Genomic DNA, 20594 nt, shown 5'->3' with positions numbered 1-20594 from the left:
CAACTAAGAATGCAGAATTTCATTTTCTTGTCTAAGGTTGTTAATTTAGAATAGTTGTCTTAACGATTAAAAGTAGTATTTAAAAACATAATTCCCTTTAATACTTAATACTTTGATGCACATGGATAGGGCTAAAAGCAACATCAACTCCAACTTGCAGCAAATTGTGTTGAATAAGCTGCTACTATTTCGTTTTACAACTTAAACTAACTTGGTACAAACTTATAGTTAACACAAGCCAACCATCCTTTCCACTAAATGCAAAATGAAACAATGTGTAATTTGTTCAACTGTGCCATCATTCTTGGGTCCTACAAACAGCTGAATGGCTGTGGTAAATTAAACTTATTGTAGTATAAAAACTGAAAGAAGAGTTGTAACAAAAAAAAGTTATTATATTGTAAATTATTCATGTCTGTAATTAATAGAAAAATAGTATATTAGGAACAAATAATGGATGAATGTAAAAGGTGATTCGTAAATCAAATGAAGCTCTTGGTTCTGTCTGTGATGAATATCTTGAAACTTGTGATTCTGTGGTGCAAGTGTGAATATATGTATATATTATATATAACTAAAATGATGTGTTTCTTTCTTATTTTACACCGAGCACAGTCAGAAACAATTGAAGACGGATACACAGACTCCATTTTAATATAGTAGGCGCTATCTCTAAAATAAAACAATTGGGAGAGTTATTTTGCAATTTTAGCAGACATTGCAATTACCATCATATTTGAGACTTCTTTAAGCCATATAAGGGTAAAGTAGCTCCATAATTGAATGTACATCTCAGAGAGTTGAGGTGTGCATGGTAAAACCACAGTGTCAAACTGTCCTGGGCACACTTATATTACTTGAATGTGACAAATAAATTGCCTGAACATTGTCATTTAAAGATATTGTTATTCAATAATACAAATTAATAAATACATGAATAAAACATTCCTTAAACAGGATAGCTAAATGTTCACTATTTTTAAGTAAGAGATTAATTCTATGTGTGAATTAAATTGCCACTTTGAGCTGTTTATACCACTGAACACATTTTATTCAACTGATGAAAGTCATTGCCACTGTTAATATAACATGTCATTTTTAAAAATATGTATCTTACAAGTTACATTAAATGTCTACTCGTCACTCAAATACATTAAAAATGCTGAATATGTAATTCCACCAACTTGCTAAAACAGTATGGTGAAGTATAGTAAAATACATCTGAATTAATGATGGTAAATCCAATGTACAGGCACTGTGCAATGACTGTAAATTCATCACAGTATACTTTTATAAGGATGAACTAACTGATGCTACTTTGGAAATCCACATTCAAGTGAGTTATCTAAAGAAGAAAAAAGCACTACACTTACACTGGGAATAGCTGCTATTGGTAAATAGCGTTGGTCTAAAATAATAAAAAGCATGTTTTTATGCAGCGGCTTCCTCAATAAATCTGTTCTTTTCTTTAAGGTACACATATGTAGCTTGCTCTGTACAGAAGCTTAAAGTCTTATAATCATTTCCTCTCTGTGGAAGGGTATGAGGTTCACCGAATACACGGGAGACAGAAAGTTTACTTGAAACCAGCTCACTGGCATCAAGTTTTTATTAGATGACACAAGGGGGCACTGTTGCACCATGGAGGTACAATACCAGCAATGGTAAAGTCAGTCTCCACGGCAGATGAGAGGAAATGCCAACAATGGTAAGGTTCACTGTTCAGTCCTGTTATGGTGCACACGCAGGTGCCGAAAAAATATTCAAAACAAGAAGGTAAAAGAAAACACTCACCCCAGGTTTCCCCAGCTGTACTACAATAACGCCCCAGTATGCCAGGCACTCCTTCTTGATGACACTATAATATATAACAGGTGCTCTCTTCCCCACACCTCCCGAGACAACACTTCCCCGAGACCTGTCTCAGATGCATCCATCTGCAGGGTGAACCTCCTGTTGAAATCCGGACTGCACAGCACTGTCTTGCTACACAGTCTCCTCTTTAGAGCAAGCAAGGACCTCATGACATGGCTCCGGACCATATTTGGGACAGCCTGCCATTTGAGATCCATCAAAGGAGTAGCGAGCATGACGAAGTTTGGGACAAACTTCCTATAGTAGCCTGCTAATCCCAAGAAGGAGCGCACCTGGGTTTTAGGAATCAGCTAGTCAGCCAAGGCTTTCACCTTTGCAATCAGTGGTCTGATCTGGCCGCTCCCCACTCGATACCTCAAATACTCACTCACTCTTCCCAACTGCACACTTCTTTGGGTTAGCAGTGAGCCCGGCCTCCCACAAGGATTGCAGTACTTCCACTACTTTACACAGATGACTATCCCAATCCTCACTGTGGATGACTACGTCATCAATGTAAGTACTGCTGATGGGGCAGCAAATGCGACCCATCATCCGCTGGAAAGAGGCTGGGACGCCACGCAACCCAAAGGGTATGGTATTAAACTGGTATAACCTGAAAGGAGTCTCGCTTTAGATTCCGGGGTCAGTGGTATCTACCAGTACACCTTCATTAAATCCAGTGTCGTCATAAAATGAGCCGTGCCTAACACTCCAGCAACTCACCTAACCGGGGCACAAGATAAACATCAAATTTTGATTTTTCATTGACCCATCTGAAGTCAATACAAAACCGAGTCGATCCACAATAGGACTATTCCAGTTACTCTGGGACTCCTCTATTACCCCTAGCCTGAGCATTTAATCAATTTTCGCCTTTACTACCTGCCGTTTGCATTCAGGTATATGGTATGGCCTCTGGTGAACTTGCACCCCCGGCTAAACTTCAAGTTTGGGCTACTCAAGTCTTCCCCCGGGACTGGAGAGAACACATCAGGATATTCAGTCCCCAGCACCCAAGGCTGACATTTCTGTTTTGGTGTAAGTTTGGTGTCAATCTGCACCAACTCCGTTTTCGGCAAAACAATGTGTGCCACTAACAATGCCTTATGTTGTAACCATGGCTTCAAGAGGTTTACATGATAAATGTGCTTTTCTCTCTGCTGCTTCAGCTGGCAAATCTCATAGTCCACCGTCCCAACCTGGCATGTAACCTCAAAAGGTCCTTGCCACTTCACCAGAAGTTTAAACTCAGAGTTGGGTAACAATAGAAGCCCTTTATCCCCCGGCTAAAACGTGTGTAACTTGCCCGCCTATTATATTGGGTCTCCTGTCTGTGTAAGCCTGCTGCAAATTGTCATGTGCCCACTCAACCACCAACTCAAGACGTTTCCGCAGGTCCAACACATACCGGACTGTATTGGTCTGTATCGGTCTGTATCGGTCGAATTGTCCTGCTGCTCCTCCCACATCTCTCTGACCAGATCAAGCACACCCCAGGGTCTCCGCCCATACAGGAGTTTGAATGGAGAAAACCCTATAGAAGCCTGGGGCACCTCTCTGATAGCAAATAGAAGTGGAGGAATCAGCTGGTCCCAGTAGCGCACATCACTTGCAATAAATCTATGCGACATGTTTGTCAGGGTTTTTTTAAAAAGCTCCACAAGACCATCGATCAAAGATGGTAAACCGAGGTCTTGATGGTCTTAATCCCCAAAAGTTTACATGTTCCATGGACCAGCCATGACATAAGGATGGCACCTGACTCATCCTATAAAAAAATACATAAATCATAAAACACAAATACAAAATAACACAAAATGAGACACAGGGGCAGAGGGGGGAGACCCCGTCCTAAAAATAAATAAACAATCATGTACAGGGCTCCTCGCCCCCCCCCCCCCCCCCCCCCCCCCCCCCCCCCCCCCCCCCCCCCCCCTTGTGCAAAGCACACATGGCCTGAACTGGTACCTCCCCACTCAGTCTCAAAGTGCCAGAAGAGGGGAAGCAACGTGTACATAGGTGTGGCCATAGTGGGAAGTCCTTCAACCCTCACTTCTTCGTGACTGGCAGCTACCTCTTTCGGGAATCCTGCCACACTATCCTGCAGGGCAAATGCTTAGGGGGGAGCAAGTCTCCTGACCTCTACTCATTCCTCCTGGCCGGCAGCTCCCTTTATGGGGATCCGGCCACAGTATCTCCTGATGCAATGCAGGACCAACAGCGACCCCCGCCGAAGCAGAGCCGTCAGTGACCGGCAGCAAAGCACAGTCGGCAGCGACCACCAGTGAAGTGGAGCAGGCAGCAAATAGAACCATGTCGTAAGCCTCGCTTCGGTCTTGTCCCTTCCCAAATGACCAGACAGGGGAATAGCGTGAGCCAACTGCAATAAATCCTCTTTGAAAAGCTGAAGAATAAACAACTGGTGACGCACTTCCCCCGTCTGGGGAAATTTTCAAAATGATGCAAGAGATCTCGATTGATTTCAAAGTGAGGGTATGTGGCGGCACGTCTGGGCTAGACCACCTGATCATTAATCACAGTGGCTTGGTCAAAGAGCCCGCCCAGCACGTCATCATCCCTTGCTCGAGTCGGAAGTCATGGGAGTGAGCTAAAAAATCAGCGACCATGGCTTCCAGCTCGGGATCAGGTCGGTTGAGTGGAGGCAGCCGCACCAGACTCCTGTGCTGGCTCTGCAGCCTCCCCCCTAGAACCTTCACAAATCTCATCTAACTGAAACCTCTCGGCCTCCTTCCACTGCCAGGCCTCATTCTCAGTGGCCCAGCATTCCTGTTTAGTTTTTCGGGGTTTAAATCTATGGCAAAACCACAGCGGATAGCAAAAGGGGAAGATCTCTCCAATTACTTCCTCTTTCTTAGCCAACAGGGAGGATGGGGCTGTAACAGCAGCCAAACAATATTTTTAACTGCTCGCATCCCGCCCCAGAATGACAGATACTGGCAAAGGAGGACACTTGCATCACCTGCTATCCAATTTTTTAAATTTACAGCAACCTTTGCATAAGTGCGCATATCTCCATGAATGTCTTTATTATGTACAGGTAGGCCTGTGTGCGTCGTGGCATAGAGTGTAACAGCCTCTGGAATTCTGCAGGAGGGATGTGGCACCATTCTTCCACGAGAAAGTCAATCAACTCACGCCTGGTTGATTGAGGTGGAAAATGCTGTCTCAGGAGTCATTCCAGAATATCCCATAAATGCTCAGTTGGGTTCAGATCTGGTGACTGAGAAGGCCATGATATATGGATAACATCAGTGTCATGCTCATAAAACCACTGGGCACATGCTCTGTGGATGGGGGCATTGTCGTGCTGGAAGACACCCACCCTGGCAGGAAAAAAAGGCTGCATGATCGGGTGAAGATGATCGCTCAGTACCATTAAATAGCGATTAGCATTGACCTTGCCATCTAAATGGCTGCACCCAAACCATGCCAGAAAAATGCTCCCCACAACATTAAGGAACCACTAGAACCCTTCACTGTTGGAGCCAAGCACTCAGGGCTGTAGAGTTCTTTAGGTTGAAGCCATACATGACATTTGTCAAGAACATGGTAAATGATTATTCATCTGACCATATCACATTTCTCCACTACTCAGTAGTCCATTGCCTGTGCTCTTTGCACCACTGGACTCACAAACATGCATTGCTAGATGTGATGAGCAGTTGTGCACTGCAACCTGACTATGGTATTCCTCTCTGTGGAGTTCTCGGTGGACCGTTTCTGATAAAACTGGCTACTCGTTGCATTTCGAATTAATGCACAGATATCACGATCCTGGAGTATGCGCTTTCGCCCACTGTTGGCCATGCCGACATCACCTTAGACACCATTACTCGTGAAACATAAGCAAGTTGAGCTGTCTTGGTCACAGAAGCTCCTGCCAAGCGCCCCCAACAATCACCCCTCTTTCAAAGTCACTGAGGTCTCCCCTTGCAGCCATTCTAGCCATAATTATAGGCAACTAGGCCTGTCCAGCATTTTTATACATGACCCTAAGCATGCTGGGATGTTATTTGCTTAATTAACGCATGAGCCACACCTGTGTGGAAGACCTTGCTTTCAATATACTTGATGTCCCTCATTTACCCAGGTGTTTCCATTTTTTTGTCCACTGCCTATACCTGTCCCATTATTTGTTTATGCCCCGGTAAGATTAACCTTGGACTAACCACACCCTGAAGCCAAGAGAGTTTGGGTTTGTGTACCATCCACGGTAACAGTAATGACAAAACCCGGGCGAGTCTTACCTGGGCAGATCAGGTCACATTCCATAGCGGGGCAAACCCGAGCGATGTGGCCCACCTCCTTGCATGTCCAACACCTCAGTGGACTGGTTGAAAAATAGGAGCCATCAAAGAGGCTCGACAATAGGGTGGCCACATGAGACCCCTGTCCGACACTGAGACCACCTCACCGGCATCCTATTTTTAATAGATGGCACAAGAGAGCATTGTTGCACCATGGAGGAACAACACCAACAATGGCAAGGTCTGTCTTCACAGCAGATGAGAGGAAATACCAACAATGGTAATGTTCACTGTTTAGTCACGTTATGGTGCACATGCAGGTGCCAAAATAATATTCAAAACCAGAAGGTTGCCCAGGATTCCCCAGCTGTACTATAATAACAGTCCAGTATGGGTAAATGAAATTAAAATTATTTTATTGCAGTTGTCTTCCTTAGTTGCATTTGCCTGCCTCTTTCACTTGCTCCCGACAGTGGCGTTCTTTTCCTCTTTTACTCCAGGTTTATGGACCCAGCTCCCACTGTCATTTCTCCTAGAAGGGCCAGGGCGAAGGAACAATAAAGCGTCACTTTTATTGGTTGAGAGAACCCCCAAGACCTGCCTACCAACCACTCAGAGAGAGAGAGGCGACACACCCTCTCCCAACCTCTCTGTCATTGCTATGATTGACAGGCAGATCCCACAGGGCTCCCGAACCAAATCAGATGGTGGGGGGGGTGTGGAGGATCCTAGCCTGTGACACTGATACATAGGCAGCATAGGTCTCCCCTATCACTCTCCCAATCTGTTTTTTGAGTTAGGTGCTACTTCCTCTAGTCTTCTTGTAGCAATATAATCTTTTCCTTGATCTTTGCTTGGTCAGTTTAACTAGTGCAACTATTTTAATAACTTCTTAAAAAGTTGCTATGGCTATTGGTAAATGTATGGTATAATATTGGGGGTATCTAGACTTCTAAGTAATTCTTGATTTTCTTAACCTGTTTATTATTTTCCTACTTGATTTCTGATACAGTTACTGGTTGAAATAAGTATAATATAGTTACTGTACATTAATTTACAAAATGAACAAATAAATAACAATCTAGGCAATACAATCACAAATAACGCTGACAGGCTGGCTTAGTGGTGACGTCAGGCCAATAGTGCAATACTGCAGGTGCAAATGCATTATGGCGCCGTTCATTTTAAAGACAAAAATAAATTAAGAATAGTTTAAATAATTAAAAATGAACAAAAACACTTGCTCACAGAGCGAAACAAAAAGGTTACACAAAACAAAAATCACGAACACAATAACCAAAAAAATGATCCAGGTCAGGCTGGGTAAATCACCTTCACTGTTCCCAGATTTACTTTCCGTTTAGTTTCTTTCTCCTCTCGCTCCCATTCATCCTCTCGAACACCCACTTCGAGCGTAGAGAGCTGCAGGCTTTTATACAGATGACCATCTCCCGATTAGCATCAAATTAATCACTGAATTAATTCGGGAGATGGCCATCTTCTACATGAGGTTTTTAATTGTGGATGAGGCTTCCCATCCACGCTGCCGAATCAAAAACACACGGATCTTCGCCGTCACATTTAACAAAACAAAACAAAACAATAACAAAACACTGAAGGATGGCACCTCTCTTGTCTTATATAAAAATACATAAATCATAAAACACACAAATACAAAATAACACAAGTGAGCCACTGGGCGGAGGGGGAGACCCCGTTCGAAAAATAAATAATGTACAATCATGTACTGGGCTCCTCGCCCTGTTACAAACACATTAAAACTTGTGGTTTAAACTTAAGAGCATCTTAATTAGAGATCAAAGGGCAAAAGCTGTTGAGCAATTGACTATGATGGAAATAGTTTCATGTCTTGGGGTGTTGACATTCCACAGACAATTATCCCATTTGTGTTTGAATACCCTGAAACAGCCAAACTAACAGTATCCTGAGAACTATGGCCAATACTGGTCATTTTTTTTTTATCAAAGCACATTGCCTTTGCTGCATAGGGTGTTTGCTGTCCTGTCGCAATGCTACATTTTTCAGCATAATCCAGGTTGTTTTGATGTTTGTATTAATTTGATTTACACGAGTCTGATGGAAATACATTTCTCAGATTTTACTCAAAAGCATTGGCCAGGACAGAATTCCAAGCTACTCCAGTGGTGCTCTTTACTATTAATTTCAATCTGGGCACAAGCAGCGTTGCAGGAGGGAACATGATTTGAATAGCCTGTGCTCATATGATCATTTATCATGCTCCTGGTGAATATTCCCTCCTAATCAGCTCTTAATTAGATCTGGTGAATTCTCCCTCCTAATTAGATCTTTTTATCTAATCATAAAAAGATAAGGGAATGGCAAGAAAAAAATGTTATTTTAGTGGCTTTAGTAGGCATATATAATGTTTGCTTGTATATATATAACACACACTGGGAGACCATGGTACCCTGCAGTATCCCCAAACCTTCACCTTAACAGGCTCTCTGAGGTAAATGTTTTTGGTTAAAATGTTAAACTTAAATAAATCTTAACACTTTGGCTGTTTAAATATTCAATTGCACCCGCCCCTCCATGAGATTTTGTATATTTTAAAGGTAGAAATACACTAAAGGGACAGACTCAAACAGCCAGATGTTTTTGCTTTTTTTTTTTTTTTTCATAACCTTATGAATACGGGGTCTGATTGTCAGCCATATTTAGACCTGCCACTATTTGAATCAATTGACTTGACCCCCTCATTTCCTGCAGCAGGGGCTTTGACTAAAAGGCCTGTAATAAATCAAGGCGTTTACATTGAAGTGTATAGTAGGGACCAGTCTTAATGGTCAATCACTGTTCTTCTTTGCATGATTACCACCATGGTTTAAACCTACGAATTCAATCAACAGTGGTCTGAATATTTTTCACAATACTGTACATTACATTATTGGATAGCCCTTTAGGATTTTAAACTTTTATAAGGGTATTAAACTTTCTTTTTTTAAAAAATACATACTTTTAAGAAAAAACATATTTTATACAAAATACTTTAAATATTTTCAAAATGATGTATCTATAATAATAAAAAAATCAGTTTAAAAAGAAATAGATAACCATCACTGGTGTTTGTATCATGTTTTTGCCTTCCATCATGCATTGATTATTTTTGACACACCTATTTCGCCTGTTTTTCACACACTACGTACTGTCCCTGCCACAGACAACTATACGAAACTATACAGAGATCTGCAAATGGAACTGGCGACATCCCCAGTTTGATATTGGAATGAGGTGCTACTCTACAGACTAGTTTCACAGTGCAGATAGATACATGGCATTAGTAACCAATACTTATGGACACCACTCTAATAAGTTATGCAACTGTATGCAATATTATTTTAAAAGATACAAAGCTGATTTGAATTAAAGCACCATTAAATGCCAACAATTTCAGATTATTGCTTCAGTAAAGTGGTTTTGTGTGAGTCATAGAAAACAGTTGTAGGTGACATGTAAGGTGTAGATTTCAAAGTTCTTTGTGTTAGCTGAAATTGAAGTGTTCATTAAAGCATCTTGGACATGCGGCAGAGCCTTATGTGTAAATGATTACAGGTGTAATGAACAGCAGACTTCCCATTCTGTGTTCAGATAAAAGTGAGCCGGCATGTCACAGAGTAATCAATACCTTTACAATGTCACAATTCAATCTTACTTTATGACAGCTTTATTTTTTCCTATGCTCATTATTTTAGACCATAAACACACCTTAAATAAAGTTGGTTTCTTACACACAGCTACCGCTGATTAACATTTTCACAAAATTATGTATTTATTTTTTCTGGATTCAAACAACGTTTCTTTTTTTTAAAAAACCTTAAGGTTTACACAGCCTGACTACATAAACAAGTATTTGTTTAGCTTTTTTGACCAAAACGGTTAAATAAACCACACTGAAACACAGTTTCAGACAACACTAAATCTTTTTAGTACAGTAGTCTCACACATATAGAAACACCTCCTAAGAGAACACTTTGCCTAAGGGAACACCTTTGTGGTGAAACTGATTTTTCCCATTTGCTTAAAAGAATACCTTCTTGGCACGACTTGTGATCGTCTGAGTGTCTTGAGGGACACTAATCGGTTTATTAAATCTTTCTAGAACCAGCATCATATAATTGAATTATTTTGTATTCTGATTTCCACAAGTGCACGTCATCGCTACAAAATGGTATGTAAACAAACAACAAAATGTGACGATTTTTCTCTTGCAAAAAGGCATGTGGGAGATTCTGAAAACATGTGGCAAAAGATTCTGTGGTCCGATGAATCAAAAATTGAACTATTTGGCCTAAATGCAAAGCGTTATGTCTGGCGCAAACCCAACACAGCACATCACCCTGGTAACATCATCCCTACTGTGAAACATGGTGGTGGCAGCATCATGCTATGGGGATGCTTTTCATCGGCAGGGACTGGGAAGCTTGTCAGGGTAGAGGGCAAAATGGATGGTGCTAAATACAGGCAAATCTTTGAGGAAAACCTGCTTCAGTCTGCAAAAGACCTAAGACCGGGATGGAGATTTACTTTTCAGCAGGACAATGACCCCAAGCACACAGCCAAAGCTGAAGTTGCTTAAAAACAAGAAAGCGAATGTCCTGGAGTGGCCCAGTCAAAGCCCGGACTTGAACCTGAATGAGAATATGTGGCAAGACTCGAAGATTGCTGTCCATCAACGATCCCCATCAAAGTTAATACATCTTGAACAATTTTGCCAAGAAGAATGGGTGAATATACTCTGATCCAGATTTGCAAACCTGGTAGAGACTTACCCCAAAAGACTCACAGCTGTAATTGCTGCCAAAGGTGGTTCTATCAAGTACTGACTCAGTGGGGTGAAAAAAATTCCATTTAAATGCATCAAGATTTCAAGTTGTAACACAACAAACTGTGAAAAAGTCAATTTTTTGTGAAGTACCCAGGAGTTGATGGCTGCTAGGTCCAATAGATTGTAAAACACCTGAAAAGGCCACTGCCGGGAACCAGCTTTCATGGAATACTTCCGTGCCATCTGATCCAAAACATAAAGTCCATATTTTCTTGTGTTGTAAAACTCCAAGGTCTCTGGTATTTATTTTCACTAGTTCCGATGCTAATTGACTGACCAAAACAGAAAAGCTGGCAATCGAAAACTGATCGAAAAACAATAGACTGTCTGTCATTCATTCAGGCAGAGAGTAGAGACTAATCTAATTACAGCTAAACACATTGCACACTGGTAAATAAAAATAAAAAAGTAGAATACCATTCTGTATAATCATAATACAATTGTTTTCTGTGTGGCCGTCAATGTAACTGCTCCCGGGTCTTTTAGGTATAATGTAATATATCTCCTTTATTACTGCACTCTGCATTTCATGCTTTGTGAGAATATTTAATACATACAGACAGAAAGTTACATGAACGTGCAGCCCCATATGTGTTATACGACTGGAGAAAATTACATTTTAAAACCTTAAACTGCCAAAATGACTGCCACAGGTTTTCTAGTGTTAATATGCTAGCACATTGCCATTCTTCAATCATCTGGGTGGTCTTGTCCATCCAGGCATCAGAATCCTCTGCAGGAGTTGGCTTCTGTCCAGAGAAAGTTCTCAATTTCTTATAATGCCCCCCCCCCATATTGTGGCTTCACAGTCTTTTACAAGCAGACCTAAAGCAATCAATACCTGAGGATCGGATGAGCTGAAGTGCTAGAAGCAGTCAAGGACTTCAAGTCTTCAAAGGACTTCCCTTTTGAGCTAGAAATCCTTTCAATTTATCCTGAAAAACAGTAGGTCCAGCCTGCATCTTAACAACAGCAGGCTTCCCTGGTATCAGCACGTTCCAAGGTCCACCTTCTTGTGGCAAGCTCACTTGAACTGGGACCTGATGTGGATTCAAATTCATACTGCACTCCACCAGGATAATAAGCTTCTCAGTAGTCTCATCAAACTGGCGTGCTCTTATGCGAGCGTTGCCTAGCAGCTCCACAGCTCCCAATGCACTGGCAATGGGGGCATCATCAGTGTTTTAATCGACTCCAGTGAGCAACAGTTCATGGTCAGGGGATATTCTTTAACCTCTGCACCAAGAGAGAAATCTGGCATACTCCATTTCTAATGTAGTATACAGGCAATTTAACACAAAATACTGAAAAATAAGAAACACTGAATTTTCTTTTACTGCACAGCTGGTTCTTCTGCAGATATGACTTCTATGTGGCAAACAGGAGAAATAATTATTTAATCAATCCCAGTGGGGCCTCCAAAATGTAACCTCCACCCGAACTTTCCAATTGAATATGTGCATATCTTCTTCAGCACAACCACTGAATATACCAGGGATTCTAGAAGATGTTTCCTGAGTTCAATGGTAGCAGGTCTTGTTTGTTCAAAATGTTTTCTGAGTTCAGTGGTAGCAGATCTTGTGTGTTCAATATGTTTTCTGATTTCAGTGGTAGCAGGTCTTGTGTGTTCAATATGTTTCCTGAGTTCAGTGGTAGCAGGTCTTGTGTGTTCAATATGTTTCCTGAATTTAGTGGTAGCAAGTCTTGCGGTCCACTAGGTTATTTCTCCTATTTGGTTTAATCTTCAGTGGTTCATACTAGCGCTGTGCCTCCACCTGGAAAGATTAGACTGTGCACACCTACCAGGATGCCCAGGAATGCTCTCCAGGAAACTCATTTTTAAATACCCAGCAGTGCAATAGAAATAATAATAACAATTCAGAATGAAGTCAAGAACATGAAATAAACAAGCTTTAAATGAACATAAATATATTTTAATAGAAATGGTAAGCGAAGCCTGCAATACTCAGATGCCTACCACTAGGTGGCTCCATAACATGTACCCACACAAGTTAGTGAACTCACTTGAATAGTTCAAATAAAAAAATAAATAAAACACTATATTCAATTATAATGTGTAGATACACACTCAAATTAGACAAATGCAAATGTATTTCAGTGTATAACAACACAGTAATATATATTATATAGTAATTAAACCAAAAATAAAGTTTGCTAAATAAAAATGCAACTCACACATTCACACAGTATATAATAGAAATTTAACATTAAATTATTATTATTTTAGTAAAGAATTATAATAGTAACAACACAAATACACAATGAAAAGGAAAGGTAAAACAGCCTTACAGATATTATTTTAAACTGAGTGCAAATTTAATATAATAAATGGAGAACCCTTTGTTGTTTCAGGTCAAGTACTTTTAAGGTGGTACTCTTGCTGCGTTGTAGGAGCGACCATGTAGTATTTGAGTAGAAAGACAAAAAAAAACAATATCCAAAAGCAGTTGTTTAAATCTTTTTTAAAAATCCACGTTGTTTAATGCAAATTAACTGTTCAAATTAAACAGATCTTTAACTAATATATATATATATATATATATATATATATATATATATATATATATATATATATATATATATATATATATATATATATACACCCCATTTCAAAATGTGCACCTTTTGTTGCCTTATAGCCTGGAATTAAAATGCATTAAAATATTTTTTTCATTTATCTACACATCCTACTCCACAACTTCCAAGTGAAAAAAATATTATAGAAATTTGTAGAAAACTAATTAAAAATAAAAAGTGATATAGCTTGGTTGGACAAGTGTCCAACCCCTTGTAATAGCAATCCTAAATTAACTCAGGTGTAACCAGTCGCCTTCAAAATCAAACACCAAGTTAAGTGGCCTCCAACTGTGTTAAATTGTAGTGATTCACATGATTTTAGGATAAATTCAGCAGTTTCTGTAAGTTCCCTCTGCTGGGTAGTGCATTTCAAAGCAAAGGTGCTTTCAAAAGAACTCTGGGACAAAGTTGTTAAAAGGCACAGATCAGGGGATGGGTATAAAAAATATCAAAGGCCTTGAATATCCCTTGGAGCACGGTCAAGACGATTATTAAGAAGTGGAAGGTGTATGGCACTGTGGCAGAGCAAAGCTCTGCCCTTTTTAAATTGGCAGGGATGGGGTTAATTTCCCCTACCTGCCTGGGTTTATGTTGATTAGTTGATTAAATGATTAACTTAATTAACGATCAATCAGCGCCCAGCCACCTGACATAAAAGGAGACCTCTGCTTCTCATTTGGGAGGAGGGAGCTGAGGAAGCAGGTTGGTGTTTGTGGTTTTTGTGATTTGTGAATTCTACATAAGAACATAAGAACATAAGAAAGTTTACAAACGAGAGGAGGCCATTCGGCCCATCTTGCTCGTTTGGTTGTTAGTAGCTTATTGATCCCAAAATCTCATCAAGCAGCTTCTTGAAGGATCCCAGGGTGTCAGCTTCAACAACATTACTGGGGAGTTGATTCCAGACCCTCACAATTCTCTGTGTAAAAAAGTGTCTCCTATTTTCTGTTCTGAATGCCCCTTTTTCTAAACTCCATTTGTGACCCCTGGTCCTTGTTTCTTTTTTCAGGCTGAAAAAGTCCCTTGGGTCGACACTGTCAATACCTTTTAGAATTTTGAATGCTTGAATTAGGTCGCCACGTAGTCTTCTTTGTTCAAGACTGAACAGATTCAATTCTTTTAGCCTGTCTGCATATGACATGCCTTTTAAGCCCGGAATAATTCTAGTCGCTCTTCTTTGCACTCTTTCTAGAGCAGCAATATCTTTTTTATAGCGAGGTGACCAGAACTGCACACAATATTCAAGATGAGGTCTTACTAGTGCATTGTACAGTTTTAACATTACTTCCCTTGATTTAAATTCAACACTTTTCACAATGTATCCGAGCATCTTGTTAGCCTTTTTTATAGCTTCCCCACATTGTCTAGATGAAGACATTTCTGAGTCAACAAAAACTCCTAGGTCTTTTTCATAGATTCCTTCTCCAATTTCAATATCTCCCATATGATATTTATAATGTACATTTTTATTTCCTGCGTGCAGTACCTTACACTTTTCTCTATTAAATGTCATTTGCCATGTGTCTGCCCAGTTCTGAATCTTATCTAGATCATTTTGAATGACCTTTGCTGCTGCAACAGTGTTTGCCACTCCTCCTACTTTTGTGTCGTCTGCAAATTTAACAAGTTTGCTTACTATACCAGAATCTAAATCATTAATGTAGATTAGGAATAGCAGAGGACCTAATACTGATCCCTGTGGTACACCGCTGGTTACCACACTCCATTCTGAGGTTTTTCCTCTAATCAGTACTTTCTGTTTTCTACATGTTAACCACTTCCTAATCCATGTACATGTGTTTCCTTGAATCCCAACTGCGTTCAGTTTGAGAATTAATCTTTTGTGCGGGTCTTTGTCAAAAGCTTTCTGGAAATCTAAATAAACCATGTCATATGCTTTGCAATTAACCATTATCGATGTTGCATCCTCAAAAAAATCAAGCAAGTTAGTTAGGCACGATCTCCCTTTCCTAAAACCATGTTGACTGTCTCCCAGTACCCTGTTACCATATAGGTAATTTTCCATTTTGGATCTTATTATAGTTTCCATAAGTTTGCATATAATAGAAGTCAGGCTTACTGGTCTGTAGTTACCTGGTTCAGTTTTGTTTCCCTTTTTGTGGATCGGTATTACGTTTGCAATTTTCCAGTCTGTCGGTACCACCCCTGTGTCAAGAGACTGCTGCATGATCTTGGTTAGCGGTTTGTAAATTACTTCTTTCATTTCTTTGAGTACTACTGGGAGGATCTCATCCGGCCCAGGGGATTTGTTTATTTTAAGAGCTCCAGTGAAGACATTGCCCAGCCTGGAAACCTTTATTTTTGTAAGTTTGTTTTTTGTACTGGTTTTTTTTTGTTTAAATCTCTTAATTTTGCCCTTGTGCACTTTTATTTTTGTGTATTTATAATAAGATAATATTTTTTTTGAACTACAGACTGTCTCTGGGCCTCTATCCACTCGCCAGCCTGCCACAGGCACCATCAAGACCCTGCCTAGATCAGGCCGTCGCTCCAAACTGTATGACCGAGCAAGAAGGAGACTAATCAGAGAGGCTACCAAGAAGCCAATGGCAACTTTGCAAGAACTACAGGCTTTTATGGCAAAGACTGGCCAAAGTGTGCATGAGACAACAATATCCCAAGCAGTCCACAAATCTGGCCTGTATGGTAGTGTAGCACGAAGGAAGCCATTACTCAAGAAAGCCCACCAAAGGTGCTTCCACCAAGTATTAACTCAGGGGGGTGGAGACTTATCCAATTATGATCTTCCAGTTTTGTGTTTTTAATATATGTATTTTTCTCAATAAAACTTTTTTTTCCCCTTAACAGTGCTTGAAACTGAACACTGACACACAAAATGTGAAAAAAAATTGAAGGAGGTGTAGATAAAAACAAGTCCTTTTTACTCACAGTGTTTGAACTGGGAAACAGGATTTTTAGATGAAGACTCAGTAGAGCCAATCTCTGGTCTGTGTGTCTGTGTAGCTTCAGCAATCACATCGTGAGTCTGGTCTTGGTATGGAAATAGCAGAGGGTACAAACCAATGAAACTCGGTTTTATATTTGCAGACAGTTTCCCACTTAGCCAAAACACAGTCAGTAGCTCTTTGTTGTACATTTTGTGTATTTCTTTAATTATGTTGAGGTATTGAGTTGGTCTTGAATCTGGAATGCTAAAGATACGTACTCTATGCAGTTTCACAGGTTACCACCCCCCCCCCCCCCCTCTTTCTTAAGAACATAAGAAAGTATACAAATGAGAGGAGGCCATTTGCCCCATCTTGCTTGTTTGGTTGTTAGTAGCTTATTGATCCCTGAATCTCATCAAGTAGCTTCCTGAAGGATCTCAGGGTGTCAGCTTCAACAGCATTACTGGGGAGTTGTTTACAGACCCTCACAATTATCTGTGTAAAAAAGTGCCTCCTATTTTCTGTTCTGAAAGCCCCTTTGTCTAATCTCCATTTGTGACCCCTGGTCCTTGTTTCTTTTTTCAGGTCGAAAAAGTCCCTTGGGTCGACATTGTCAATATCTTGAACTTTCCTTCTCTTTTAACAGTTGCTTTTCCCCAGCATGCATTTCAGCACAGTAGCACAAGGGGAAATGTACTTCTTTCAGAATGAGACTGTATAAAAGTATGAGCATTCTGTAGATCAAAAACAGCAATATAAAACTATATGTAGTTATAATTAAAACATTTTAAAAAATAATAATGTACAAGACCCCCAGATTGGGAGGGGACTACATAATTAATCATTAAAAGCTGTTGTGTATTTTTAGTACACATTTCAAAACAAAAAAAAATGCATTTGTAGCATCCATGTTTGAAGAAAGAAAAACTAAGTAAAGGATTGCTTGATTAAATTTAAAAAAAAAAGTCAAGAACATTTTATCCATAAACCCTCCTCTTTCATTAGTTGCTTTATTACTAAGGTATTTGTGATTAACAAGCAGCCAGTACATCCTTACCTGGACAAGAACAGTCTTCACTTCAGGATAGGAGGTGCAAATCCTTTATTAACACCAAATTAGCTGTTAATAAGGCATGTGTGGAAATACGTGTAATAACCAAAGTTGCAAATGTTTGCTTATTTAGTGCTTATAAATGTATTAACATACATCTATTATAAATGTATTACAAATCTATTACATACTTGCTAGTTACAAGTAAATGACTAATACTTGCCTAATAGGTGATGCTTAAAATAAAGTGTTACTTGTCTGTTTAACTGTGGAAAATGGGGCAGCTGTTGCGTTTTTAAAATTGAAAAGGATCATAATTGGAAGCAGAACTTAAAATATTATACATACACTAATTCAACAAGGCTGCAGAAAAACACACACACACACACACACACACACACACACACGTATAGTTAAGGTTTGAATGAAGGTATTGTTTAAAGTCGATTTTACAACCAGCTCAGAATATGCATGAACATTTTTATTTGTGGTCAGATTGGCAGGCTCAACAAACCCTGTGAATGTGTTGCAGGTGTGCATTAGCATTTTATTATTGATTTATTTTTACTTTGTTGTTGTTCACGTGTGTTTATTAGTTATTTTTCTTTATGATATGTTTTTGTAATTTCACTGTGCACTATTTACAATTGTGTGATGTTTTGCTTTTGTACTTGATTTTGTTTATTTGCACTAATGATTTGAATCACACAGTTGCCTGGACTGCATCCCCATCTAATTGACAATTACCAACAAACTGTCTGTGAAACACATTCCACATGTGGGTTATTAGCTTTTTTCTAATTGACTAAAGGGTTTATAAGGCACAGGAAAATATCTATTGAGAAGGGGGTGGGGAGATGCGAGAGGAGAGGAGAGGAGAGGAGAGAAGAGGAGAGGAGAGCAGAGCAGAGGAGAGGAGAGGAGAGGAGGTGGGGTAAGGTAATGTGAGGAGAGACGTGAGGAAACAAGACACTAGAATAGAGACATGAGAGAAAGAAAGACAGAAATAAGGAGCAGCAGGGAAGCTTGCCTTGAGCCACAACAGAGCAAGTGAACGAGAGACGCAGAGCCTCAACTGAGAGAGTTGACCAGCAGCTGCAGTCGCTGCCGCCCAAAGAGATACACCAGCCGGGAAGCAATAGAGAGAGCGCACTGAGTGCAAGGCTAATTGAATACTCCCTTATGAAAAAAAAAAAAAAACTACTTGATTACTACTGTTATACTACTTATTTAGAAGGGAAAATAAAATATATTGAAATTATTTAAAAAGTAGCCAACATTCACCTTGTTTTTCGATAAATGTTTCTTATTTTCAGAGAGCAGAAACAATACAACTGTTTTCTAAAGTAAGTATTAATCTTTGTTCAGTAAATGTTATTTTAATTTCCTTAAATGTATTAATATCCTTAATATTAAAGTGCTCGGGAAGTCGGTCAGCCTGGAAGAAAGTGAGATTCCGTTGCAGGAATCCATTGACCTGGAAGGTAAACGAGGTAGCAGCTGCAGGCAATAGAGGCAGCTGCAATCTCTTACCAAGGAGTCATGCGTGATAGCATAAAGGGGCCAGAGAATCGTTAATCTTTTCTTTCGCTTGGGTTTGTGTATTGACTTGGAAGGACTGTGAGAGCTACAGTAGTTGCTGCAAGATAAATAAAGAGTTCGCTAAAACGAATATTCGTGAGTGTTGTGTTTATTTGTATTGTCTGTTAGTAACTATTTGTGTTTGTTAAACCACAAGACAGCTAACACGTATCTGGCGCTGTCGCTTTGGGCCAGCACAAGCCGGATCATCACTGCACCAATAGTCACAAAAATAACCCTGTTTATCACCCACCACGAGCACGACTGCATGCCCCCAGGACTGGTGACTGTGTCCAGTATTATTGTAGGACGGATCATTTATGTTTATTGTTTGGACTGTAACCCTGTTTGTCACCTCCGTGTATTACACATCGTTGTGTATTGCCAGGGTTTATTATTTGGTCGCCAGACCTGGATTATAAATAAAACACTTTCTGTACCAGATTACAAATAGTCTGTGATTATTCCTGCACTGAATCAGCAGCCACTTTGCCACACGTAGTTTTAGATATGGGATTGATCGCAACGCACTAGCAGAGCTGCTGGAGGTGCTGGAAAGCACACGGGACACAGAGGAGTAGCGCTACACTGTGCTCATTGAAGGGGTAGGGCTGGCATTTTCCACAGCACCAGCCCTTATTGCAGCACCAACAATGTCAGCACCAAAAGCTTGGGCGATGAAGATGTCGACAGAGGACCACCCAAAGGCGTACTTGGTGGCATTCGAGCGGGTGGCTACCACCGTGGGAGTTCTGGGCAAGCCAGCTTTGACACTGCCTGATTGGGGAAGCTCAAACAGCCTACCAGGTGATGAACGACCTCAACGCCGCCAGGTACGACCTGGTCAAATAGGCCATTCTGCTGCCTCAACATAACAGCAGAAACCCATGATGTACGGTTTAGGGAGTACCGAAGATCCCTGGAGACACGCCCCAGGGTGGTTGCAAAGCGGTTGTGTGACCACATGGTGTACTGGCTGACCCCCAAGAATAATACCAGCATACAAATGGGGGAAGCATTAGTGGTCGAGCAGTTCTGTCATGTGGTCGGCAGCAATAACCAGTCTTGGATATGGCGCCACAACCCTGACACCCTGGAGGAAGCTGTGAAACTGTCTGAGGACTTCTTAGTTTCTGTCCGGATTGGGATACTGTCGGCTCCTGCCCTTCGTAGCAGCCGACCCCTACCTCTCTCTCCTCCAATACCACCATCACCATCAGTCCCAGGACCTAGACATCCGAGACCGCCAACCCCAATGGGCCCCCTTGCCTCCCCTCCATGGAGACCAAGGTTGACCCGAGGTTGGGGTAAAGGCGTAGCCACTGCCCCGTTGCCATACCAGCAACAGGACATATTCTTAACCGGTGTACCCTCTGTCCCTCAGACTTGTTTTAGGTGCAACCAACCGGGACATCTGGCCAGGTCTTGCCCCGCTGCCATGGAGTGTGACGTAGCCGCATGTA

This window comes from Polyodon spathula, chromosome 10 (genome assembly GCF_017654505.1).
Source record: "Polyodon spathula isolate WHYD16114869_AA chromosome 10, ASM1765450v1, whole genome shotgun sequence".
In the NCBI taxonomy this organism is placed as follows: domain Eukaryota; kingdom Metazoa; phylum Chordata; class Actinopteri; order Acipenseriformes; family Polyodontidae; genus Polyodon; species Polyodon spathula.
This window is presented reverse-complemented; position numbering follows the sequence as displayed.